Source organism: Lycium ferocissimum, chromosome 3 (assembly GCF_029784015.1).
Source record: "Lycium ferocissimum isolate CSIRO_LF1 chromosome 3, AGI_CSIRO_Lferr_CH_V1, whole genome shotgun sequence".
Taxonomy (NCBI): domain Eukaryota; kingdom Viridiplantae; phylum Streptophyta; class Magnoliopsida; order Solanales; family Solanaceae; genus Lycium; species Lycium ferocissimum.
In genome coordinates, this window is record NC_081344.1 from 41,706,397 (window position 1) to 41,734,348 (window position 27,952).

General features: G+C 40.4%; 1 long non-coding RNA gene across 1 annotated transcript; it reads right to left on the bottom strand.

Moving 5' to 3' along the window:
• Positions 1-9,550: 9,550 nt before the first annotated feature.
• Positions 9,551-25,113, bottom strand: LOC132051120 (uncharacterized). Its single transcript, XR_009413586.1, has 2 exons — positions 25,014-25,113; positions 9,551-9,650 (listed from the first exon to the last, which is right to left on the bottom strand). It is a non-coding gene; the product is annotated as an uncharacterized LOC132051120 (long non-coding RNA).
• Between the last annotated feature and the right edge of the window lie 2,839 nt (positions 25,114-27,952).

The following is a 27,952-nucleotide window of genomic DNA, read 5'->3' on the forward strand; positions in this document are numbered from 1 at the left end:
ATAAGCGGTTTGATGGACCGCTAGGACTGGGAGCTCCGCCGCGACCTCTACCACGGCCCGCTGGTGCCGGTGTACCCTGCCCCGTAGGGCGCATCGCTGCTGAGGAAGACGAACCAGCAACCGATCCAGTAGGCTGGGCCATACCACCTAAACCATCCCTATACGGGCACTCCCTCATAATATGGCCCTGACGGCCACAAGAAAAACAGGCACCAGTGCCGCGACGGCATTCCCCAAAATGAGGCCTGCCACAACGAGAACACTGGGGCAACGGGGGCCTCGCCTGACCGGAACCTCTATCCATCTGGGGCCCTGAACTTCTGGAGCTCGGACCGGCTCCCGAATACCCTTCACCGTCGAACCTCCTGCCCGAAAATCGTGAGGGTGCACTCTGTGCTGGCTGGGCCGAGTATCCCGTACTCTGCTGAGGCTGTCCGCCTCGTGAATCCCCTGAATACCCTGCTGACCTAGCCCTCTTGGGCTGGCGCCTATCATCCGTCCTGTCGGGCTGGCGCCCTCTGTGCCGCTCCTCCATGCCCTGGGCGTATGCCTGTACTCGCGCAATGTCCGCGCCCGGCTGAGAAGCCATCGACATGCAGTTATCAATCAAATAGTCATCCAACCCCATGACATACTGGTGCACTCGATCAGCCATGTCTGCTACAACATGGGGAGCGTATCTGGCTAGGGAGTCAAACTCCAGACTGTACTCTCTGACGCTCCTACCGCCCTGTCTCAAATGTATAAACCTGTGAATCCTGGCGCGTCTGATCTCTGGGGGTAAGAAATGAGCAAGAAAAGCCTCCACGAACTCCTCCCACACAGCTGGGGGAGCCCCCTCACCTCTCGATAGCTCCCAAGACTCATACCAGTTGGCCGCAATGTCGTGCAGCCGATACGACGCGAACTCAACAGACTCAGTCTCGGAGGCCTTAACAAGTCGCAACGTGCGTCGCATCTCTCTGACAAACTCCTGAGGGTCCTCCTCGGGCTTTGACCCGAAGAACTCTGGCGGATTGCAAGTCAGAAAATATCGGGCCCTCTGGCTGTCGCGTCCCCCAGCAAAATCATCTCCAGCACCCACCCCGTCTCTCGGACCCGTCCCGCTACCGGTCGGTCGACAGGCGAACAGCGTCCCTCATGGCCCTGGCCTCCGCCTCAGGCTGCGGAGCTGGAGGCTCGGGCACTCGAATCTCAGGGGCGGGCGGTGGGGCCGCCTCCTGTGCCGCAGCTGCTGCTGCTCTGTGCTCCTCGGACGGTGATGGAGTGGCAGAACTAGCCGACCGGGGCACAATCTCCGGCTCGGGCTGGCCATGGGCCCGAGTAACTCTCTGGGCCCGACTGGCCTCTCCTGCAACTGTAGTCTTGCCCTTCTGGGCAATTGTCGCCTTTCTCGGTGGCATCGCTGAAAACATAACAGATTATTAGAACAGAAGTCATCCTAATAACACGGTTCTATCGCACGATCTAAGATCAGAAGGAAAGACAGTATCCTAAATGTCCTGTAGCCTCCTGTTTATAGATGTGGTGCACAACACACCGATAAACAAGACTCTACTAGACACGGCCTGCAGACACTCCGAGGACTGACCGCTCTGATACCACTTTTGTCACGACCCAACCCCGTGGGCCGCGACTAGCGCCCGAACTGGGCACCCATACGTGCTAACACACAGTAGCGCATACGTTAACGAGAAAATCAATAAGATAATTACTCAATATTTTAGAAAAATCCGGCGGAGTTTCCTCTGTTTTTCCTACCAACCAAAAATTTACCTGCACTCAGAAAATACCAACAAAGGCCACACACGGCCATCATATTACATAAATACATACATAGGCGAGCCGGCGAGGCTGCCGCGGTAAATAACCGCCCAAACGTATATCGCATACACATACTGTACAGACGGAACCATAACCCACACTTTATGTCTGGGGCCTCTATACACAAAACGAACATACGGATATATATATATATGACGGGACAGGGCCCCGCCGTACCCTGAACAGATATACATGAACATAGCAAAAGACTGTACCAAAATCTGGGCTCCGAACGAGGGAGCTCTCTCAAAATAGCTGAACAGGGACCCTAAGCTGGCGGCTCACCCGGACGTATATCTGCACCTGCGCGGCATGAACGCAGCCCCCGAAGAAAGGGGGTCAGTACGAGATAGGTACTGAGTATGTAAAGCAGAACACAATATATAAAACCGTAACCGAACTAGACTATATCGAACTAAGCATAGGAGTCGGGACATCAAGACTTACCTGTAAAGCATGTACCATATATACCCACATCATATCATTAAATCCGTATGCACATATAACGTACCCGGCCCTCAAGCAAGGGACTCGGTAGATAATTCATGCAAACATCATATATGGTAATCATATAATCGTGTGCATATATGCCGTACCCGGCCCTCCAAAGTGAGGGACTCGGTAAGTAAATCATATATGTATAAATAGCGACCCGGCCCTCTGGTGAGGGACTCGGTGAACAATGCAATAGTATGTGCACGATTTCATACCCGGCCCGGGACTCGGTGGAAGACATAGCATAACATGCACGAGCAGTGTAGTGAGAGGTCATATGCATATAACAAGTGATTAAGCAGACTCTTTTCCAAAACTCAAGGACCAACTATATTCATCGTCATTTAAAAGCGCATAAACAGATTTCAAGTTGACCGGGATTAATAAGTAAAAGTTATGAACTTCCGCGAACACTTTACGTATCAAACATATCATACAACTCAAGGGAACCATCAAACAACTATTGTATAGTAAATAAGACAATAGCCAAAGGCTTTCTTTAAGTTTCACAAAAATATGTCAAACGGTACGTCAATACGGAAATCTCGGGACGCGTGGCCCCGCCTCGGCCAAATGTGGCGGCATACAGAATTTACGTATAATACGTTTCATGACATTACCTATTAGGGTTTTTAGGGTAACCGGATCCTTTTCATGCAATTTCTAGGCACTTGGACAATTCTTACAACTATACATAAGCATTCCCTTCAATAGAATTGAATGAATAGTAGCCATTTTCAATCTCGGATTTCTAGAATTAGGAAGGTCCCCGAGGCGTGAAATCAAGCCTACACGTCTAAGACATGCCAAAGAAAGAAGGGGTAAGCCTTACATACCTTACGGACGTCTTACGCTCGCTTTATCTTCAATCCCGTTTCGTCAAAAATCTGTAAATGGTCACCTTTACCAGTTACTATTCATGAGGTTTAACATTTCAATCTTAGGTTCACGTTTGGCTACCGAAATTTCGGCAGCGCTTCCTCTATATATATAACATCCCCGAGAATCATCTCGGCTCAAATATCAACAACAATAACCAACCAACATCACAATTAACTCAACAACACCAATAATCGCCATAAAACACATAATAACACATATAGTCTTTCTTTCCACATAATGTCACAACTTCTACTTCAACTTCATACTCCAACTCGAAAACAACACCAAACATATTCTTTCCTTCCAAGTTCATGATTTACATCATTAATCCACACACTAACAACGTAATATTCATGAAAGCGAAAATTGCATAAAATTCACATAAATTCCCAAGTCATGCCATAACCAACATAACATAATTCTAAGTCATCCAACTTGCAATTTTCCACATAAAATCCATAACGACAACACGAAAACACTAACGACAATTGTTCATTCGAGACTACACAAAGGGAAGGCCATTCGGCCAACACACCTTGTCACACCAAAAATGATTTCATTCTTTTCTTCACTTCACAACAAATAAAACATGCTAACCAACATCAATTCATGACTTATTCTACCACACACACACACATGGTCAAGACCACCATACACGGCCAACTTCAACTTCCATCCTAACATGATTTTCTTCCATTTTAGCATACAATAACACATATACATCAACCATAACACAAGGAAACAAGACTAAACTCACCTTTCTTCTTCAACTTCTTAACTTAGCCAAAGTTGGTCGTTTGAGAAAACAAACGGACTATCTTCCGAAACAACGACACCACGTCACTTAGCACCCTTGAATTAGTAGGTTTGCATGAAGAAATGAATTTTTCTATGGCTAATTCTTGGTCCTCTTTTTTTCCCTTTGTGGCCGTGACTTCTCCTTCTTCTTCTTCTTGAGCTTTCTTTAATTTTCTTGAAATTTCTCTAAGTGTGTAGTTACTTCTAAGATGACTAAGTCATCTTATATATAATTCACACATGATTAATGTGGCCATGGCCCACCATAAGGTGGCCGGCCACCTTGCCCTTTTTCCCCTTACTTTTTTTTTTTTTTTTTTTTGAATTTTCAAACTTTCCCAAAATAGTCCACTTACTAAAAATGGAAAAATTCCTCCAAGTGTTCCTTAACCTTTCCGAGACATTAAAATCATACACAATTTAAACCTTTAAAACAACCGAAAATCTCTCGTAAATTATGGGTTGCCTTGTCCCTAACTTCTCATAATTCACCATGAGTCGAGAAATAAGAGTCCAGGTATGTTAAGGCTAGTATCTTTTTTTCAAAAGGCATGATTCCTATATTATGATTCCATATATGTTTCCATAACCTTCTTACTTTCAAAAGTTAGAAGTTCATGATTCTTAAAAGCTTCTTATGATACTAAAGATGAGATGCCTTCTATGATGAACATGATGATGATGCTTCTAATTCTAGAAATTCCAAAAATTATGATTTTAATGCTATTATGAGATCATTTTGCTTATTTCACGATTTTCTCGATTTTATTTATTGTTGTTGATCTCACCTTATAATAATTGTTCCTTCAAGGTGAGATATAGCGATAATGATTATTTCATAATATAAATCGGAGGTTACCGACCTTACGTCACTCCAATGTATTTATAGCTTTTATTTTGCTCTCATGCATGCTATATATATATAAATATATATATATATATGTATGTATTTTCTCACACCGAGCCGTGCTATAGTTGGCCGGGTACGACACCTATTGTGCAATGATCAATTGGTATTACACACCGAGTCTTGAAAGGGCTGGGTACGTTACACACCGAGTCCCGAAAGGGCCGGGTACGTTATACACCGAGTCCTAACAAGGCCGAGTACATTATACACCGAGTCCTAAAAAGGCCGGGTACGTTATGATGATGATATTATATATATATATATATATATATATATACACGTATGCATGAAAAAGTTTTTTTTAAAAGCTAAGCATGCATGACATCCGCCTTATGAGGCATCCAGATGTACAGGTTATCTCTCTTATTCCATGTAACGACACCTATTGTGCAACCCCCGATCAGTTGGTATTACACCGAGTCCCGAAAGGGCCGGGTACTACACACCGAGTCCCGAAAGGGCCGGGTACGTTACACACCGAGTCCTGAAAAGGCCGGGTACGTTATGATGATGATATTATATATATATATATATATATATATATATATATACACGTATGCATGAAAAAGTTTTTTTAAAAAAGATAAGCATGCATGACATTCGCCTTATGAGGCATCCAGATATACAGGTTATCTCTCTTATTCCATGTTACCTTTCATATCTATATTATATTGTTATTCATGCCTTACATACTCAGTAAATTATTCGTACTGACATCCCTTCTTGTGGACGCTACGCTCATACACCGGTGGCGGGGAGACGGATCAGACCCGTAGGTATTCTATCAACAGATTCTCAAGAGCACTCCACTTACTTCGGAGCTGCAGTCTATTTGGTATCAGTCCTTAAGATCATTTGTATTCTATGTAGAGGCTCGTAGACGTATGTGTACAGTTTGATGTTTTATAGCTCCACCGGTTCATATTATTTTATAATATATTGTTAGCCTTATCGGCTGGTGATAATGGCCATAATTGTTGATGATTATATAGAGATGCACCGTTATGTTGTGATATATGTCCTTACCGCTTATGACAACCATGAGCTACCTTTGTGGTCCACCCAGAAATGATTACGAGATGTATGCTTAGAGGTAGTCAGTAGGTTCGCTCCGGGTGCCCATCATGGCCCTCTGGTTGGGTCGTGACAAAGTGCTATCAGAGCAGTTCATCCTAGGTAATGTCTACGAGCCGTATCCAGTAGAGTCTTGTTTATGGGTGTGAAGTGCGCCATACTTATAAACAAGAGGCTGCAGGGCATTTAGGAGCCATTGGCCTTTCTTTCTTATCTTAGATCGTGCCATAGAGCTAAATCGTAGGATATAATGTCCTTGATTCTAGCCCCAAATTTTTTGTTCATGGGTAAGCGGTTGATTATGCCGCTACGAGGTAATTGCTGAAAATTGAAGTTGTTCATTCGAAAGGTATGTTTCCTATTTTATTAATATGGATAGACGTTGATATAAGAACTTGAGCAAGATATTATGGATATTTGTGATTGCCCTATGGGGCATTGGATGTGTTTTCTAGGCTGTATACAGGAATGAGGTAGTAAGAATTATAGAGGAGACTCTGCCGAAATTTTTACAAATTGAATTGTTTGCATGTCTATAGAGAGACAGTAAAGGGAAAATGTGACCATCAGCTGTTTGGTAAGTCATGATTGAAGGAATGACTATGCGACGCTTTCAAAGAGAAGTTTTATAATGACCTTAATTTAATTTAAAGGAGGAACCCTGGAAGGGAAACTGATTAGTAATTAAAGAAACTGGAATGAGTTGCATACAAGATTTCGGGAGGATTGAGACCTTTTGGAAACATAAAGAAAGTTGACATTAAGAACTCAAATACGGTATTACGATTTATAGATTAGATTGGTTAGTAAGAGATAACAAAGAGATATTGATATGGAAAAGGAAGTTAACGAGTACAGAAAAGTTCCACCCTATATATATATATATATACGAGATCAAGATGGGTTTGTACTCATAGTGGAATGTTCTGTAGACTTCCAGGTAGAAAATATTAAGTGGTAAACAGGAAAGAGCCCTTTAAAAGTAAAGGAAACCAAGGAGGACCTTGAGGACAGAAGTACGAGAAAGCGCTGTAATGAGTTGATTAAAAGAAGTTATGTGATCGTCAGTGATAAGAGAAAGTTTAATAAATTAGTAAGGTTGGCCAAAGGTAGACAGTGATGGCATACGACGGTAGACTTGGAATAGAGATACGATTATAAAGGAAACAGGGCGAATAGACATACATACGAGTAAGTTATGGTATCGTAAAGGGAAATAAGAAATGAATGAAGGAAGAAAGAAAAGGGTGTATTTTACTAAAATTTCATGATCAGAGCAAGAATCGGCGGGACATTAGTAGGATTATGACGCATGATTGTGATACAAACACTTAGTTAAGAGAAACTATGGGACACTTGTTACACCTCGGAAATTTTTTTTGTTAACGTACAGCGAATAGGCTAACGAAGGGCACGATGTATACGATGTTTTGATAAGTAAGAAATAGCATTTGATGATCCTAATCGAGATTTCAAAGACATTTGAGGAAAGGGAAGGAAGTTGTTAATGAAAGCAAGGGATATGTTGTGTGTCGGGTAAGATTTACGAGTGTCAAGTTAATGATGGCTTAATGATGTTTTGGAGAAGAGGGATAATGAAACTTAGATTGGTATTGAGGTGTTAACAAGTGTTAAGAAGGTTCCATAAGGATTGGAGATCAAACGAGTCGACGAGAACAAGTTTTGAAAAGTTGGGCATTATACGGCCAAACATACTGGCCGTATAAAACATATGGACCATATGTTCAACCGTATGTTCTGCCGTAATGAGGGTATTCACTGGACCAAACATACGGTCCATACATACGGTCAGTATAAAATATACGGACCGTATGTTGGTCCGTATATCCGAGTCGGGTCCAACTTTTAAGTTGATATAAGGACCCCCAACTTTATTTAATTCATTTCATTTTCACTCCACACCTCAAGAATCCTCTAGAAACCTCTCCACTCTTCATCCACAAGAACCCAAGATAAATCTATGATCAACTTCATCAAACCAACAAAATTAAGTGTCTGACACTTATTGAAGTTCATCTAAGCCAAGAAATCCCAATGGAAGTGAACTAGGGTTTTGGTGCAAGAAGAGTATTTCCACTCAAGACTTATTCCTACACTTTCTAAGGTAAGTTTTATGGTCTTTTCATGTTGTTTAAGGTATTGAGAGTTGAAACACTTGGATTGCAGAAGGAAATAGGAAATGGGTCAAGAATGTAAGAATAGTGACATATTGAGTAGTAGTTAGGAATGAATCGTGAATATTGATATGTTATGATTGTAAGTAGGTTATGAATGACATTTAGAACATGGGATAAGTATTATATGTGAGAAAACACAATAGTGAATTATGACCATGATTATGGGGAAATTGAAGTGAAATTGAGAAAGGTGGATAACGTAGATGAATAATGATCCTATCTATAATCCAATGATGTTGTTTATTATATACACTCACCTTATATGCTAATTCCTTCAAGGTGAGGCAGAATGGTTATAAATACTCCATAATGAAATCGGGGGTTTACGACCTTATGTCACCCCGATAAAGTACAGTTGTCTTTGAGTTTATATGCATGCATTATGATGAGTACATGATGATGATATTACACCATGCCTATATGGCCGGGCAGACACCGCTAAGCCAGGCAACGTATACACCATGTCTAGATGGCATGGGCAGACACCACTAGTGGGCGGCATGAGATGGTACCCCGGACACGGGATAATCATTATCACACCATACGTACCTATATGGTCGGGCAGCTTATACATATATGCATACATGATATGATAATGATTATGAAGTAAGACAACATGCATGATTTCTTTTATGATTGACAATCAGTTACAGTTTGCTTCTTATTTGATGCTTCCTTATTTCATTGATGCATTATTATTATTGTTTATGCCTTACATACTCAGTACAATGTTCGTACTGACGTCTGTTTTCTTTGGACGCTGTGTTCATGCCCACAGGTAGACAGGGAGGTAATCCAGACTCATAGAAGCTATTAGCTGACTCGAGGGTACTCCATTGTTCCGGAGGTGCCATTGACTTATTCTTTTGTGTACATATATATATATATATATATATATATATATATATATATATATATATATATATATATATGTATATATATATATATATATATATATATATATATATATATATATATATATATATATATATATATATATATATATATATATATATATATATATATATATATATATATATATATATATATATATGTATATATATTTGTATATGACGGGGTCTGTTCCGTCCATATGTCTAGTACTCTAGAAGAGGCTCGTAGATACGTCACGACCCGGGCTATAGGCCATGACGGGCATCCGGGGCGTCCAAACTGAAAGTATGGAATCCAGTCCCAACAAATTTTGCTATTGTTGGTTCTGATGGGTGTGTAGAGGGCGGGGAAACAACGGAAGACAGCCAGACTTCAAGCACAATAGTTTTCTTACATAGTAGGACTGGGCTTCAACATCCCGAAGGACGGCTTGCCACAAACCTGACTTCAACAACCCGAAGGATGGCTTGTCAAGTTAGTCGGACAGTTTGAAAGATCATAGATATGAAAGTTTTTCCTACAAAATGGGCTGGCTTCCTAGCCAAGCTACTCAACTCGGAAAAACTTTCACACTACTACAGACATACTGTCAAAACTTCGAAAACTATTGTACTTGTAGCAAGGTTAACTTGCTCAATATTTCCTAACCCTATACTAACTTAGGATTAGCCTTTCCATGCCTTTCAAAGAGAAGAACAACAGAAATTTAGAAAGCAAACATTTTATTAATATCGAAAAATTTACAGGGAGATTGTTTTATTTTTTTCTCTAACCACTACATAGCCTCCTATTTATAGGAGTTGGAGGCTTCCACAAGACTTATCTTACATGGCACACGGGCCCCACTAGACATGTGAAGGGCCTAATAAAACAAGCCTAATAAAACGAGCCTAATAAGACAGCCTAATAAAACAAGCCTGATAAAACGAGCCTAATAAGACAGCCTAATAAAACACGCCTAATAAAACACGCCTAATAAAACAAGCCTAGTAAAATGAGGGGAACATTATTCGAAGCATGACAACCATGTGCAAGCATGTGACCGTGGGGTCCGCTTTTGTCTTTCTTGTAAGCACGTCAGTAAGCTTTATTCGACGGAGCGGTGCTTGATGGAGTCGACGGCGGAGTTGTGTATCCTTCCTCTATCCACCATTCTGGTCCATATTTTTGCTTGAATTTTCTTTGTTTTCCAGACTTCTTTTTCGCGACCTTGTGTAGTAGCATTTCTCGTTGGATGGCCCCGTTATTTCGGATCTATTTTTGTTGAATCTTGAGATGGAAAATCCAACCTTATCTTTGTGACAACCGAGTGACTTCATCTCCGATTATTTCATACGGCACTCGGTACTCCTTTTTCGCTTCTCGAACTCTTTCCCAATGGGGATGGTTATCAGTGTAATTTCGTCGAGCCCATTCTTTCGGCCATATCTCCTTTGGGATGCACTTATTTTGCTGGAAAATAATTCTCTGTGCTTCGCTGTATTCATCTTCTAAGGACAAGACAGAGACGGGGAATTCCCACCATAGTGAAATATCTGGTTGAGCATAGACCTTCCCATCAATAATCTTTATCGGTCGATGTAACATGAACACTTTTGCTGCATAGGAGTCTTGGAAATATTGAACCCAATATCTTCGTGGTTTGAACCATTGCAGAAACTTTTTGAGAGCAGGTTCAATCCTGTTAAAACATCGGAACATGTCGCACTTGAATTCCATGAAAATATAATAGCTCCTGTGGAAAATCATTGTGCATTGCTATGAATATGTGACAGAATGGGTATTCTGGATTGACTCCGAATGGCTTAAGGATTGATCCTCCATATTTTCTGAAAACTAGGAGCTCATAGAAAGTCCTTCTTTCTGTAAGGATGGATGGATCAAACGGGTCCACAAACTTGCTGAAGAATTTTGGCGGATGATCTGCTATTCTGGATGAACTAGCTCCTGACGAGCTTGTAAGCATGAAAATGTTGCTAGTTAGCCTCTTCTGCAGCTTGGTTCGAAATCTCTTTGAAAACTCATCTGGCCTGGATAGGAAATCCGCTAGAATATTATCCTTCCCTTTGAGGTGCTTTACTTGGAATTTGTAAGGGGAGAACCATTGTGCCCATCTGAGAATGCGGATTTGGGATAATCTTTGGATTTATCTGGATCATCCTCGGGAAAGCCTTCATATCCATCTCGATAAGAAACTCTGTGTGAATTAAAAAGAAATTAAACTTTTTAATCCCATTCTTCACGGCAAGAATTTCTTTGAATGTGGAATGGTTATGTTGTTCAGCATCTTTGAACTTTCCACTAGCATATCCGCATATTTTCCATTGGCCATCTTCAACTTCAAAAACTACAGCACTCCAATATTCGTTGCTGGCATCTGTCTGCAATATCTTTTTCCCGTCTGATGGAATATGGAGGGCTTTGACCTCTTTTGAGATTTCTTTTACCTTCTGAACTACTTCATCTGTTCCTTTCCCCAACACAGGGCATTCTTCTTGAACATTTTTGTAAGTGGAGCAATGTATGTAGAGACATTAGGGATAAAATCTCTAACATAATTAATCACACCTAAAACTGTTGGAGCTGCTTCGTTGTAAAATTGGTGTTTGGGAATTTGAGCAGTTCTTGACAAATATGTGGCCCTGGGCTGTATGCTCCATGAACAAAATGCATTCCCAGAAAATCAATCTCCTTCCTAGCAAGAATCATCTTTTTCTGTGAGAGCATGATTCCATTTTTCTCTACTAGGTCATGGAATTGTTGCAGCAACGTGAGGTGTTCTTCCATAGTATCACTAAAGAGTAAGATGTCATCAATGTAGACTAGTGATGTATGGAGGATGGGTTGAAATAATTTTATCATGGCCTTTTGGAACAATGAGGGTGCCGTTTTCAACCCAAAGGGCATGACCTTCCATTGAAAGTGGTGATCGGGTATACAAAATCCTGTTTTTGGTCTATCTTCTGGGTGTATTCCCAATTGCCAAAACCCCGATTTAAGGTCAAACTTGGAAAAGTATTTAGCTTTGGCTAAGTGTGAAAAAAAGGTGAGTTTATTTGGGATAGGGAATTTATCATCCTGGAGGAAATAGTTAAGAGGTTGATAGTTTATGACTAATCTGAGTTTACCTCTTGTTTGTTCCGCCCGTTTATTAACATAGAACGCCTCGCAAGCCCATTGCGAATTAGAGGGCTCGATAAGTCCAAACTCCAAGAGCTCTTCGCATTCCCTTTTCGCAAGCTGAAGATGATCTGGATTCATGCCGGAGTGACTTGCCTTCATTGGATTAATGCTTTCATTCTTCTTGAAGGGAGTTTAATGAAAAACTCCTCATTTATACATAGAGGCTTTTTGCATTTTCCCATAAACTCCTTGTGAGAATCCGCACATGAATGCTCCACCAATTGCTTTTCTATCTCCTTGATCTGTTCAGCATCAGTTATTTGGAACAATCGTAAAACATTTGTATGTGGCTTGAGTTATTTTTTGAACGTTATTCCATGAGCTTTGATCTGGAGCTGATCTTTAAGTTGGCTGAAGATGTCAAATCCGACAATGAGATCTTTTCCTGGGACATTTTTTTGCATAATGCCCAATCTTGTTGCAGATGAAGCATCTATCATTTTTTCAGGACTTGCCTGGGCTCCTCCTCCTGAAATATTTTATGCGCCTCTGACCCGGGATCCTTCTCACGAAGGCCTTGGCCATTTGAATCGCTTGAACCTTCCCTTTCGTCCGGGGGGACGTGGCACGAACAGCTTGACCCGGAATTAGGTCGACTTTTCCTTGCATAGCTTTATCAAGGGGCTGGATTGTTTCGTATGATGCGCTTCAAAATAGATCTCTTTGTGCATATATCATCCAACGCTAGAAATATTGCTTTTGATGTAGCCGATCGGTGGGATCGTTATTGATTGAAATTTCTCCTCAACGATTGTCAAGGTCCTGCTTGCCAACATCTTTGGAAGTGATGAAACAAAGGCTTGCTTGAGACTAGCTTTTCCGCCTAACTCAAAGAACATTTTAGCCATCTTCTAAAAATGGATATCGATGACATCTCTGTCAAATGCTACACATTTCATTTTGAAGAACTGTCTCCTTAGTTTTTCTTGCCTTTGGCCGGTATCTCCACAAAATACCTCCTGGAGTATCTTGATGTTGTAAGCAAAGTCTTGGGATGTGAGAAACATATTTTTGTCTTGTGTCCCAAGTGAATTCCACCAGTCTCTGAGAATTCCGGAGAACCTTGAAGTGAATTCTGACAGGATCATATACTTTTTCCGTTCGACAAGATTCTTTGTCACCATCCAAGTGAAGAAATCTTGGATCCCTTGGGAGCATCTTGATACTTTGATATCGTCCAAATCGAAAGTATGGAATCCGGTCCCAACAAATTTTCATTTGTTGTTGGTTCGCCTTCTTTTCCGGAATTGGCTCGTCATCTGTCATCCCGTCACGATCATCATCTACTTCGGAGATTTCTGGTTCTCTGGGTTGATTCATGAATATTGGTGGGTTATTTTCTTCTGAAGAGTCAACTGAGGAATCTTCGCTTGTCTCAACGCTTGCTTCAGTAGGATCAGTATCATATGAATCTTCGTCACTGGATCCAGGGTATCATCCTCCTCTACATCATTTGTGGGTTGGGCCACGTAGAGGTTAGGAATATTGTGGGCCGAGATCATCAAGTTTTCCTAACTCGGGTTCTTTTGAACCTTCCCAAGTTCTTTCTTCGTTTGACCGCTTTTGGGTCGCCATAGAGTCTTTCCTTTCCCAAACCATTTTTACAATGTCAAACTCAGGTTCATTGTTTTGTTTTTGGGCAAAAGGCATAGGGTCTCGTTTTGTGGATGGGAACATAGTGAAAGAATGGTCAAGCTTTGGTGGTGAGTATGTTTGTGAGGACATGGGGAAAAAGGTGGGTTTTGATGGGCGACTTTGTGTTTTTTAGGTTCAAGGTGACCATATCTCGATTGTATTTGTTCTTTAAGGTCAGCCACTTCCTTTTGTTGTTGGTTAAAGAAATGGAAAAGGGAAGTTCCTGGTGGGCAAATCTCACACTGCATGTTTATCATTCGCAACTCCAGGGCTTTGATCAGTCCAGCATGCTGAGAAGATGCTTGTTCCACCTTTTTCTCAATTGTCTCCACCCTGCACATCATATTATTCCGTGTGTGAGCAACATTTACGATGGAAGTGCTAATATTAGTTAACACTTTGTTTTGGCAAATGGCATTTTCGGATTGCCAATTTATTGTCGCTTCCACTTCACTTGTTGGTGGCTTTTCTCCTGTGGGCAGCACAACATTTTGCCTTGGAATTTTTGGGGCATGGCTTGCACCATCTTTTTCAAAAGGTTGTTGCGAAGGAAAATCAGGTGTGTGACTGGAGCTTGAGGGGGTCATCATGAATATTTCTGGCTTTGAGATATTTGGGTTTGAAGGTTTGTGATGTAAATTTTGGTTAGGGAGAGGTGGCCAGTTTTGGGGTTTGTATGAAACAAGGAATTCATATTTTCCTGGACGGCTCAGTGAACCGATAGATGAGTCTCCTTCTTAATTATACCTTGTTCGGAACTCTCTTCGAGAGTTTCCCCTTTTTTTCTTTGATTTGGCTCTTCTCGTATGATGTTCATCCCATTCAATTTCATCGTCAAGACATTCTTGACATGTCTCACATTGGATATCCCATGGACAAGGTGTCCGTGAAAGGACATTTGAACCACCATACATCATGACCTTCATCATCGAACTGCTTTATCCAGTCATGTTCGCTCATGATACTTAGGAGATGGTAAGCGAATGTTTCTGGGTCATCTTGGTGTGCTTGGTTATAAGTGGGTTGGTACATCCGGAAAGAGAAGGTTGTTTTGTTGGGTTTTTTAAAGTGAGAGTGGTCAAAGCTTATGGCAACTGTTTTATCGGGTCTTTTGGAAAAAGTGGGTTCAGAGGATTGGAGAGGTCCAACAGGTTCTCTGAACTTTTCATAATTCGTGACCCATGTATCTGGAAGGACTTTGATAAGTGTCACGCCCCGAACCTGGGCCTGGACGTAACACGGCACCCGGTGCCTGACTGCATGTGACCAAGCGAATTGTGTGTCGAATCAACATGTGATATCAAAACATAACCGAATGTGGAAATAACTAAACACATTTGATATACTAAAAAGTCCGTCGAAATCATAATGCGGAAATACTTAGACAATGCGAAATATCGAACGTAGCCAACATGGCTTAAACAAAAACGACCGAACAATCGCCAACAAGGCTAACATAATAAATATCGACCGTTCGAATCGTGTCTATGAAGCCTCTAAGAATACTGAATAATAGAGCTATCTATGAACTGAAATAATTGGATAGCTGACAATGCCCCGAAGGAATTTGGGGCTCACTAGTAGCTGATACGTGTATTCCTAAAGTGCTGAGTCGTCAACCTGTATATCATTGCCTGCATCGCGAGATGCGAAGCCCCAAGCAATAAAAAGGGACATCTAAAAGCACATTTTGAATTGTACTGGTATGTAAGCAAGCGAAGCAATAAAATACGAAACCGAAATCGAAACCGATAATTTAGAATCGTAATAGCAAGGAAGTAGAGATATGAATACTCACTTGCTCGTATCTAAATCATCTCGTATTATCCGAGTGTTTGTATATGTGTGTGGGGCCTCGGCCCAATAATAAATGCACGCTATGGCCTCGGCCTAGTAGTGCGTCAGTCAATGGCCTCGGCCATGTATACGTATACACAAGACTGTGCTGTGCCCTTGGGAAAAATCACATATGTTTAATTATGGTTAATTAATAAGGACTAAGACCATAATAACAATGAACAATCTTGATTTTGAAATAAACATCTTTGATTTGAGCCAAAACGACTATGGTTTCCGAGCATACTGATTTCTAGATATGAGACTCATGTGATAACCATACATAAGTCTATAAAGATTACGTCGAGTTCATGATATTCAAATTGACAACCATGAACGAATTCTATAAAGCTGCAACCCTAGAAGATAACGATTCTACAACATATCATAAAACTAGAGACTCGGCCGTGATACGAGTCAAATTACTAACAAGTATGAAGAATGAGGCGTAGGGAGATATATATATACATTCCCTAACGTAGATAGTTAGCCTCACATACCTTAATTCCCGACATTTTGAGCGTAATACAATGTTACCGAGTCCCTTTCAACTTTGTATATATATATCAATACAAGTCAAAGGGATTCTATATTAGCAATAATAATCATGCTTTGGTCATCTAAGCATTTTTATCAAACACTTGGTGGGCATGAAGCTCCATAACCTTCATTAATGGTGTTTTCTTCACCCAATCCCCATTCTATTACTTCTAGCCGATTCTACAATCTCAATTAGTTGTAATTAACATCATTCTCCATCACCCATATGATTATAACAATCAAGTCAACAATCCCAAAACCCTACTATAGTTCGTGTAATTCTCTTTACTAAACCCATTTACTATTCTCCCAAGAACCCATCAATTCACTATTATGAATGATTAGAGTGTAGAAGCATTACCTTTTTGACGTTCAATCCTCTTGAATTTGGGTTCTAGGATTTCCATCTCCAACAATAATGTTCCAATCACAACTCTATGGATTAGAAGGGTTTACACAAGTTAGAAAAAGCTTAGGGACTTGAATTCAATCTAGAATCATGATAAAACTTTCCTTGGAGGGTTCTTGAGGCTTGGGACTTGTTCCCTCTGACTTTAGGGTGATTTTTCGTGACTAGGGTTGTTAGGAAAATAAACTCCAAGGTTAAATATAACTTAAAACGCGAAATTCAACTTTTGACCCGAAATCGACCTGTTTCGCGATGGGTCCGCGATGCGGGTGAATTGTGCAACATTCTGCAGGTAACTACTCAGAGTTCCATGATTGGTCCACAAAGCAGGGCCATCGTACGAGCTCCTACGCGCCCTTACGCGCCCCGAGAAGCTATGTGTGTTGATTTTGCACAGTGTTCGGTAAAATAGGCATAACTTCTTGTACATGGCTCTGTTCAAGGCCCATAATATACCGTTGGAAAGCTATTTGAAAGGGCTACAACTATCATGTTTTAAGTTTCCTCAAATAACCAACGGATTTTCACAAAATTCGACTGGAAGGAAGACGTATCAAAACTTAGCCGATTCTATAGACTTTTAAACGCCTTACTATTAGCCATATTGAGATGATCATATCTCCTTGCTCCGATCTCTGATTGGCCTGGTCCTTATATCGTTAGAAATCTATTTTTACGTACTAAAACTTTCATTGAGGGTACTTTCCCAAATTCCCAACTAATCAAAGAGTTATCACTACCCGAAGTAGGCCTATCAACCATTTTCGCAAAACGTTCAAACCTTCAATTTTTCCACTAAAACTCTAATGATATGAGTCTAACCTTAGTTCTTAGATACGGGGTGTAACATTATCTCCCCCTTGGGATCATTCGTCCTCGAATGATGGTCTTGGTTATAATCGCGGCTAATTGATGAGATTATAGTCATGGGAGTTTGGTAGCGTTTATTCTGTAACTAAGATACCTAAAACTAACTGACTGAGCCACGTGATCACTGAACTGACTGAATGAATACATGATTACTGAACTGAATGTCTACTGAACTGTCTGAATACTGAAAACGTGGAGATTATACTATAAGGATCTAAATGAAAGGGTTAGTTACCTTCAGCATTTTCTGCTTGCTCTCCAAAGAGATGGGGATATCTGGACTTCATGTCCTCTTCGGCCTCCCACGTAGCCTCTTCGACTTTCTGATTTCTCCATAGTACTTTCACTGAAGCAATCTCTTTAGTTCTCAACTTGCGAATTTGACGATCAAGAATAGACACTGGGATGTCTTCATAAGACAGGCTATCTTTAACCCCTATGACTTCGTAGGAACAACTAGAGACGGTCTCCCATGAACTTCTTCAAAGATAGATACATGAAGTACCTTGGTGTGTACAAAGACCAAATTTGGTGGCAATTCTAACTCATAAGCCACTTGCCCGATCCTTTGCAGGATTCTATATGGCCCAATATAGCCGGGGCTAAGCTTTCCCTTCTTCCCAAATCCCATAATGCCTTTCATAGGCGAAACTTTCAGAAACACCCAATCATCAACTTGGAACTCCAAGTCTCTACACCGCATGTCCGAATAGGACTTTTGGCGACTCTGAGCCGTCTTCAAACGCTCTTGAATTAACTTGATTTTCTCCGTAGCCTGATAGACCAAATTTGGTCCTAATAACTCTGCTTCCCCAACTTTAAAAACTAATCAATCGGTGATCTACACCTTCGCTCAAAAAGGGTTTCAAACGGTGCCATCCCAATTACCTTGAAATCAAGGACACAAGCTTACTGAACTGAATGAATACAAGATTACTAAACTGTTGAGATACTAAACTGAATGTCTATTGAACTGATTGAAGACTGGGCTGACTGAATACTGAGCTAACTGAATACTGGATTGGCATGAATACGTGAGTACTGGACTAATATCTGAGTACTAAGCTGACATAAATATCTGAGTATTGAACTAACATGAATATTATAACATGAGATCTGAATAGCGTATCTGTCTGACCATTTGTCTGAGGATGAAAAGCTGTGCTAAGGTTCACCTTGGTACCCAATCCTTTCTGAAAGGATTTTCAGAAGTTCGCTGTGAACTGAGCACCATAATCTGAAATAATGGACACTAGGGTCCCATACAATCTGGCAATTTCATTAACATATGACTTGGCATAATCTTCTGTTTAATCTGTGGTCTTAACTGGCAAGAAGTGCGTTGACTTCGTAAGTCTGTCCACAATCACCCAAATTAAATCATGCCTCCTAGCTGAACGAGGTAGACCTAGAATGGTGAGCTTCTGACATAATTATCTCTCTGAGTCCATCTACATCTGGAACGCATAATCTGCCTCAGTATCTCAAGGTACCATTATCTCCTGCTTGTTCAAAAGCTAAGGCTTCCTGTTCGTGAATCCCCTCTTTCATCTGTAGCAAGTAGGAATCACCAAACTGCTTCTCTCCAACTTCGATGACTTCTCTCCAACTTCGATGACTAAGGAGGAATAAGCCATGTTCTGGGCAACAACTTCACCCACTTCAGGGTCCGAAAGTCTAATTCCTAGCTTGGATAAGCGGTGAACTTCTTTTACCATAGTTCTCTTGTCTGCCTAAATCATGAGCTGTACTTCCTATAGTTGATTTCTTTTTTTTCTAAGATACTTCCTAAAATACTCATAGTACTGTTGTGCGCTAAGTCTATGACTAGCACCGTAAAGATTAGAGTCTCATGCAATGGCACTACCCTTGTGACACATAAATGGGTATGATTTTATAGCTTTTTTGTGATCGCCTAGTCGATAGTAATTGAACTTGACACGATTCGTTCGACGATCATTCTACTCATTTCGGGTTTCCTCTAAGTTGAGGCATATTCCTTATAGAGACTATCTCATTATACCAACCTAACTGAACTGAGGCTCTTTATATCTCGTACTAACCCTTCGGGTTTTCAATTATCTCACCGAACTTACTGGCGATTTATGCATCTCCCCCTTAGACCAAGGCTAACGTCTTATACTTACAAATTCTTCTCTTTTTATGGGATCCAATTAACATTCCCTATCTTCTGTAATTCCTTTATACTCTACAACACTGACGACTCTTTTTTTTTTCGACTCACATCTGAGCAATTTCTCATGGGGGAAAACTAAATTTACTTACATGAACGGGTTGCTACTGTATTCATAACTAGCATACTCCATCTTAACAACTTAACTCTGCTCACACTGTAAATCTTAGGACAACCTCTTTTGACAACTCTTAGAGGCTATTCTTCTGCAGTTTGCTCTGTTACGGCTTAGCTAATTTCTTTTTCCACTAATCACTCTACTCTGAACTTAACTTAAGCCTTTGGTTTCTAACACACGTTCGGATGTATCCGAACTGTCACCCACTTAAGGTGTTCATCTGAATAAGGAAATCAAATCATATTTCTAATAGTTCTACTGAAATTGCTAATGCATTATATCTACTCAAAACTTACTTACTATTTTTCTGTTAATCACCCGCTAGCTTCACATTTTCTTATTCTGCTCTGAATAACCTAAGTTATTTCTAACTCTCCCTCATCATCTGACGCTATTCCATGGTCGTATATTATTTTTGCTGAACTATGGATCATACTTAAGAAACTTTCATCTATCTTATATGACAGATTGGAACAACTAAACCCAAACTTTCTATACACTTCAAAATCGTATCAGACTATACACATCGGGGATAAACACTTACTCACATAGCTTAAGAGAGAACTGTCACATCTCCTTGTCTCATAATAATAATTACTTCTTATAGCAACTTACAACCATCGTACTCTCTAACTCTGATCTGACTAAACTTAACAAACTAAAACTATTCCCAAAAATTTAATATCGTCTACTCATGGTTCTTATTTCATACCAATCTCTTTTATTACCAGGCATAGTTCGTACGAAAATTTCATCTGTGGTGATAACTGGGGATGCGTCTTTACCCTGACGACCTGCTGAAGCTTCCAAAAAGGTTCACCGAGAAAAGAAATACTGTGCTTGGATTGTATTATATGATAGTTGGGCTTGAGAATTAAAAGGAGCCACCGAAACACATATCAAGGCCCAAACGATACACCCTTGGTGTCTCCTATAACACTTGTTGCACATAAGATTCTGAAAACTTCTGTGGCTCACACCGGTATGTCACTGAGAGGCGTGCTCTTAAAATCTGTTTCTAGTTGAACTGACCCTTTTAATCATATCTAGACCTCGAGACTAGTGCAGCAGCTGTAGATGGAGTGGGTCCTGATGAGCAATTGTAGAATACTGTCTGCCTCCACCTTTCTGAGATCCCCCATGATTTATGTTTCCTGTAGACTTAGCTCCTTTTCTAGTTTCTCTTCTAATTTTTTTTTTTGTTATCCTCTTCCTGCTGTCTCTCATTCTCCTTTCTCAAGAACATCATTATCATTCAACTTACCATTCATTCTACTATACCCCTTCTCGGGCAACTTACATTGTACTCCACTTTCAATAGCACTTGAAGTCTCATTCGTTACCAGTAAGTACTGCACAATTGTACCCCCTAGGGGTAAACATCCTTACTTGGACCTTGAATTACTTGTTCGTCGCCTGCGCATTCGAAACGTACGTAATTTTATTGGAAGAGAAGGTTACTTATTACTCTAAGACATGGCACGATCTTGAGTAGAAAGAAATGAGACAATCCTGAATGTCTTGGTGGTCAACTATTTATATGTATGGGGCCCTCACACATATAAAAGAGACCCCACTGGACACGGCTTCATAGACTCCCTAAGACACTTGAACCTAGTGCTCTGATACCAAGCTTTGTCATGCCCCGAACCTGGGCCTGGACGTAACACGGCACCCGGTGCCTGACTGCATGTGACCGAGCGAACCAACTGGCTGGCTGAATCAACATGTGATATCAAAACATATGGCGAATGTGGAATTAACTAAACACATGCCGATATACTAAAAGTCCGACCGAAATCATAATGCGGAAATACTTAGACAATCCGAAATATCGAACGTAGCCAACATGGCTTAAACAAAAACGGCGAACAGTGCCAACAAGGCTAACATAATAAATATCTGACTGTCTGAACTGTGTCTATGAAGCCTCTAAGAATACTGAATAATAGAGCTATCTATGAACTGAAATAATTGGATAGCTGACAATGCCCCGAAGGAATTTGGGGCTCACCAGTAGCTGATACGTGTATTCCTAAAGAGCTGAGTCGTCAACCTGTATATCGTTGCCTGCATCGCGAGATGCAGGCCCCTAAGCAATAAAAAGGGACATCAGCACATTTGAATTGTACTGGTATGTAAAGCAACTGAAGCAATAAAATATTAAAACTGAAACCGAAACCGAAACCGATAATCAGAATCGTAATAGCAAGGAAGTAGAGATATGAATACTCCCTGCTCTGTATCTGAATCATCTGTATTATCTGTGTTTGTATATGTGGGGCCTCGGCCCAATAATAAATGCACGCTATGGCCTCGGCCTAGTAGTGCGTCAGTCAATGTCCTCGGCCATGTATACGTATACACAAGACTGTGCTGTGCCCTTGGAAAAAATCACATATGTTTAATTACGGTTAATTAATAAGGACTCAGACCATAATAACAATGAACAATGCCGAACCGAAATAGACATCTTTGGATCGAACTCGAAAACACCGATCGTTTTCGAGCATCTTGAATTTCTAGACCGAGACTACGTGTGATAACCATACATAAGTCTATAAAGATTACGTCCGAGTTCATGATATTCAAATTGACAACCATGAACGTCTCAGAATCGCAACCCTAGAAGATAAATTTTTATTTGTTCTACAACATATCATAAAACTAGGGCTAAACTGTATTCTGAGTCAAATTACTGACAAGTATGAAGAATGAGGCGTAGGGAGAATCATGAACATTCCTAACGTAGATAGTTAGCCTCACATACCTTAATTCCAGCCTTTGAGCGTAATACAATGTTCGTCATCCCTTTCAACTTTGATCTATATCAATACAAGTCAAAGGGATTCTATATTAGCAATAATATTCATGCTTTGGTCATCTAAGCATTTTATCAAACACTTGGTGGGCATGAAGCTCCATAACCTTCATTAATGGTGTTTTCTTCACCCAATCCCCATTCTATTACTTCTAGCTGATTCTACAATCTCAATTAGGTGTAATTAACATCATTTTCCATCACCCATATGATTATATCAATCTCAAGTCAACAATCCAAAACCCTACTATAGTTCGTGTAATTCTCTTTACTAAACCCATTTACTATTCTCCCAAGAACCCATCAATTCACTATTATGAATGATTAGAGTGTAGAAGCATTACCTTTTTGACGTTCAATCCTCTTGAATTTGGGTTCTAGGGTTTCCACCTCCAACAATAATGTTCCAATCACAACTCTATGGATTAGAAGGGTTTACTCAAGTTAGAAAAAGATTACGGACTTGAATTCAATCTAGAATCATGATAAAACTTACCTTGGAGGGTTCTTGAGGCTTGGGAATTGTTCTCTCTGACTTTAGGGTGATTTTTCGTGACTAGGGTTGTTAGGAAAATAAACTCCAAGGTTAAATATAACTTAAAACGCAAAATCCAACTTTTGACCCGAAATCGACCTGTTTCGCGATGGGTCCGCGATGCGGGTGAATCGTACAACATTCTACAGGTAACTACTTAGAGTTCCACGATCGGCCTACGAAGCAGGGCCATCGCACGCGCTCTCACGCGCCCCGAGAAGCGATGTGTGTCGATTTTGCATAGTGTTCGGTAAAATAGGCATAACTTCTTATACATAGCTCTTTTCAAGGCCCATAATATACCGTTGGAAAGCTATTTCAAAGGGCTACAACTTTCATGTTTTAAGTTTCCTCAAATTCCTAACGGATTTTCACGAAATTCGACTGGAAGGAAGACGTATAAAAAACTTAGCCGATTCTATAGACTTTTAAACGCCTTACTATTAGCCATATTGAGACGATCATATCTCCTTGCTCCGATATCTGATTGGCCTGGTCCTTATATCGTTAGAAAGCTATTTTTACGTACTAAAACTTTCATTGAGGGTACTTTCCCAAATTCCCAACTAATCAAAGAGTTATCACTGCTCGAAGTAGGCCTATCAACCATTTTCGCAAAACGTTCAAACCTTCAATTTTTCCACTAAAACTCTAATGATATGAGTCTAACCTTAGTTCTTAGATACGGGGTGTAACAATAAGTTCTTCTCTAGAGAGCTGTTTTGGGATTTGGGTGCACATGGTAGTTCCGTTGGTGGCATCTACTTTTAAGAGCAAAGCATTTTCTCCACCTGGAAGAGAGAGATCCATAGCATGATTCTGAACTCGCCAAGCTATTTGGTAGTGTAAAGTAGCCTGAATAGCATTTTTAGCTTGTGGAGCACCTTGAATTTGGACTTGGAGCTTTAAAGCCTCCGTTAGATATGGATCATATAGGGACATGTTAAAATTTGAAAATATAGTGACAAAAACTGTCCCAGCATTTAGAGTGACTTTTGTGGTACCCAAATTCGCATGTTGGTACTCATTATATCTGGTATTAAGAAGGGGCACGAGCTACAACTGGTTGGCCTTTTCTTCCATGATATGTTAATGCAATTCTAACCGCACCAAAATGGATATGGGTGAAACAATGATTTTTCCACTGTCAAGGAAAATCATCTGGAATCTGCAGAGTGATGAATTGTTCCTCTTGAGTTGCTAGAATAAGTCTTTGGTCAAGTTTTGAGGCACCAACATATTCTTTAGCTTCTTTGGGCTTTGGTTGGACCAGGGAAGGGATTTGGGACCACGGGGAACATGTCTTTTAGCAAAAGCGAGAATATGGGTTTATGAGGGGTAGGTCGGTGGGAGACACTTTGTTTTCATGTGTAAAATATCAACTTCATAAAGGTAGTCATATTTGCAAGAAAGGGTTTTATATAGAGTAGGAGACATATTTATTTTTGCTAAGGACTTACAAGGGTTGGACGCAGATGGTAACGACTCAGACATATTTTTACTAAACTGCTCCTCTCTCCGAAAGAGATGAACTGGCTCTGATACCATGGGTGTGTAGAGGGCGGGGAAACAAAGGAAGACAGCCAGACTGCAAGCACAATAGTTTTCTTACATAGTAGGACTGGGCTTCAACATCCCGAAGGACGGCTTGCCACAAACCTGACTTCAACAACCCGAAGGATGGCTTGTCAAGTTAGTCGGACAGTTTGAAATATCATAGATATGAATGTTTTTCCTACAAAATGGGCTGGCTTCCTAGCTAAGCTACTCAACTCGGAAAAACTTTCACACTACTACAGACATACTGTCAAAGCTTCGGAAAACTATTGTACTTGTAGCAAGCTTATCTTGCTCAATATTTCCTAACCCTATACTAACTTAGGATCAGCCTTTCCATAATATATACTCATAATCATAGAAAACTATCATCATTTAAAACATATTTACTTTTATAAACATAAGCCCTTCGGCTATCAAAATAATATATGTACATGCATATACATGAAGACTATGGGACCATACTACCGACGCTGCGTATCTACGAGCCTCTACTAGAGTACTAGACATATGGACGGGACAGGACCCCGTCGTGCCCAAAATATATAGATATATATATACCAAAAGAATAATTAATGGCACCTCCGGAAAATGGAGTGCTCTCAAATTAGCTACTAGCTCCTATGGATCCGCACCGTCTCCCTGCCCACCTGTGGGCATGAACACACTGTCCAAAGAAAATGGATGTCAGTACGAACATTGTACTAAGTATGTAAGGCAGGAATGAAGTAAGCATAATAATAAAATCATTAATCATGAGATGAGGATACAACCTGTGTACTCCTTTAAGTATAGATACATTTCATATACATACATCACGCGTAAGCATATCATGTGCATTATCATAGCGTATGCCTTATCATATCACATATACATCATCATACCATACATGCATCATCATACCAATCATACATCATCTTTTCGTTAACCCGCGTCCGGGTAACCATCATATGCAGCCCACTAGTGGTGTCATTCCTAGCCCTCTAGGCTCGGTGTAAACATAGCAGCCCGCTTTAGCGGTGACATGCCCGACCATCTAGGCACGGTGCAATTATACGCAGCCCGCCGTAGCGGTGACATGCCCGGCCAATTAGGCACGGTGGAATCTCATCGTCATACATGTCATACACTTATCATTATCATTCAGTTCATAGGCATATCATAACTTAATATCATCATACATATGTCATCAAAACATACATTAGAACTTAGAGGCAACTATAGCTGTATCGGGGTGACATAAGGTCGTAACCCCCGATTACGTTATGGCGGAATCATAGCCGTTATATCTCACCTTGGAGGGACTACATTTTAAGGTGAGTGTACATGAGGGAAACATTAATGAATCGTAGTCAACATTATTAACTTTGTAGGCACACCATATCGTAATCTCTAGAATCATTAAGCTTGAACTTAGCATTATCATTATCACACTCATAGCGTATCTCTTATCTCGTATGACTATTCATGAACATAGGCTCTTAGTCTTTCGGAATGTAGGAAATTCGCGAAGAAGGAGGAAAATATGCATAAGATTCATACCTTAGGAAGAAGGGTTGAGCCTTACATACCTCTGTCGTTTAGTTATTCTATTGCTTGCTCAATCTTCTTTAATGCACTCGTTTATACCTTCAAGGGAATTCGTATCGACATTAGCTAAACAATCATAAGAACGTACTTACTAAAGCTAGAGAAAATTGGGCAGCATTTCCTTCGTTTATACTACCTTCCTCCATATTCCATATCAACTCCCAACATTCATGACAACAATCACGATATCGCTAACAACAATCGTCACTCATTTACATTATTTGCATTTCACAATTTCACTCCAATTCTCCATAATCATGATCAAAGTCCATTATTGCGTTCTTTCTCATAAAATACTTATTCCATGTCCTACATGTCATTTATAACGTATGTATAATCTCAACATATCCATTTTCATTATTCAAACCAACTACCATTCAACAATGATACTATTCACCCATTTATGACCCATTTTCTATATTATTCTACAACCCAAGTGTTTCAACTTATCAATACTTTAAACAATATATAAAGATCATAAAACTCACCTTAGATGATGGAGGAATAAGCCTTGAAGGGTAATACACCTCTTGCACCAAAACCCTATTTCACCTTTCTTGGGATTTCCTTGATTTGGATGACTTTAATGAGGTTTCATACACTTGATTCACTTCAATTCTTGTTGTTGATCTTTGATTTCCTTGGTTTTCTTGTGGATGAAATATGTGGAAGGTTCTAGAGGTCTTGAGAGGTTGAAGAAAAGTGTGGGAATGAAATAAATGAAATGGGAACATCATTATATAATTGAACTAAGTTCAGCCCGTCGGGACTTCCACGCACTGTTTCACGATCCATGGATCATGGTGTTGGCCATGGTTCTGGTCGTGGTTCATGACCAGCCAGTCAACATTTCTGGTAATGGGGCCCACGGACCCATCCACAGTCCGTGGATCATAGTGCTGTCCGTGGAATATGGTCGTGAAACTCACAGCTTCGTCGAAGTTGTTCCCGTCGTCTCGTTTGATCTCCAATCCTTATGGAACCTTCTTAGCACTTGTTTATCACTTCATTAGAAATCTAAGGTACATTATAACTCTTCTCCAAAACATTATTAAGACATCATTAACTTGATACTCGTAATTTGCCCGACACACGACTTATAACTCGCTTTCCTTAACAACTTTCTTTCCTTAACTCGAATGTCTTTGGAAATCTTAATTAGGACAATTTAAGACTATTCCTTACTTGTCCAAGCCTCGTATACGTCATGTCCTTCGTTAGTCTATTCATTGTATACTAAGGGGAAATTTTCGAGGTGTAACAGATACGTATGTGTGGGTAGTATGGTCTCACAGTTTCTCGTCGTATGTATATATTATTTTGATAGCCAAAGGGCTTATGTATATAAAGGCAAATATGTTTCAAATGAAAATAGTTTTTCTAAGATTATGAGCATAAAAAATATGAATGAACGCAGGATGAGTAATAGAATGAGTGGTGCTCGGTGGTCAGCCCCGGGTACCCGTCATGGCCCTAGTCGGGTCGTGACAAAAGTGGTATCAGAGCAGTTCAGTCCTAGAAAGTGTCTACGAGTCGTGTCTAGTAGAGTCTTGTTTATGGTGTGTTGCGCGCCACGCTAATAAACAGGA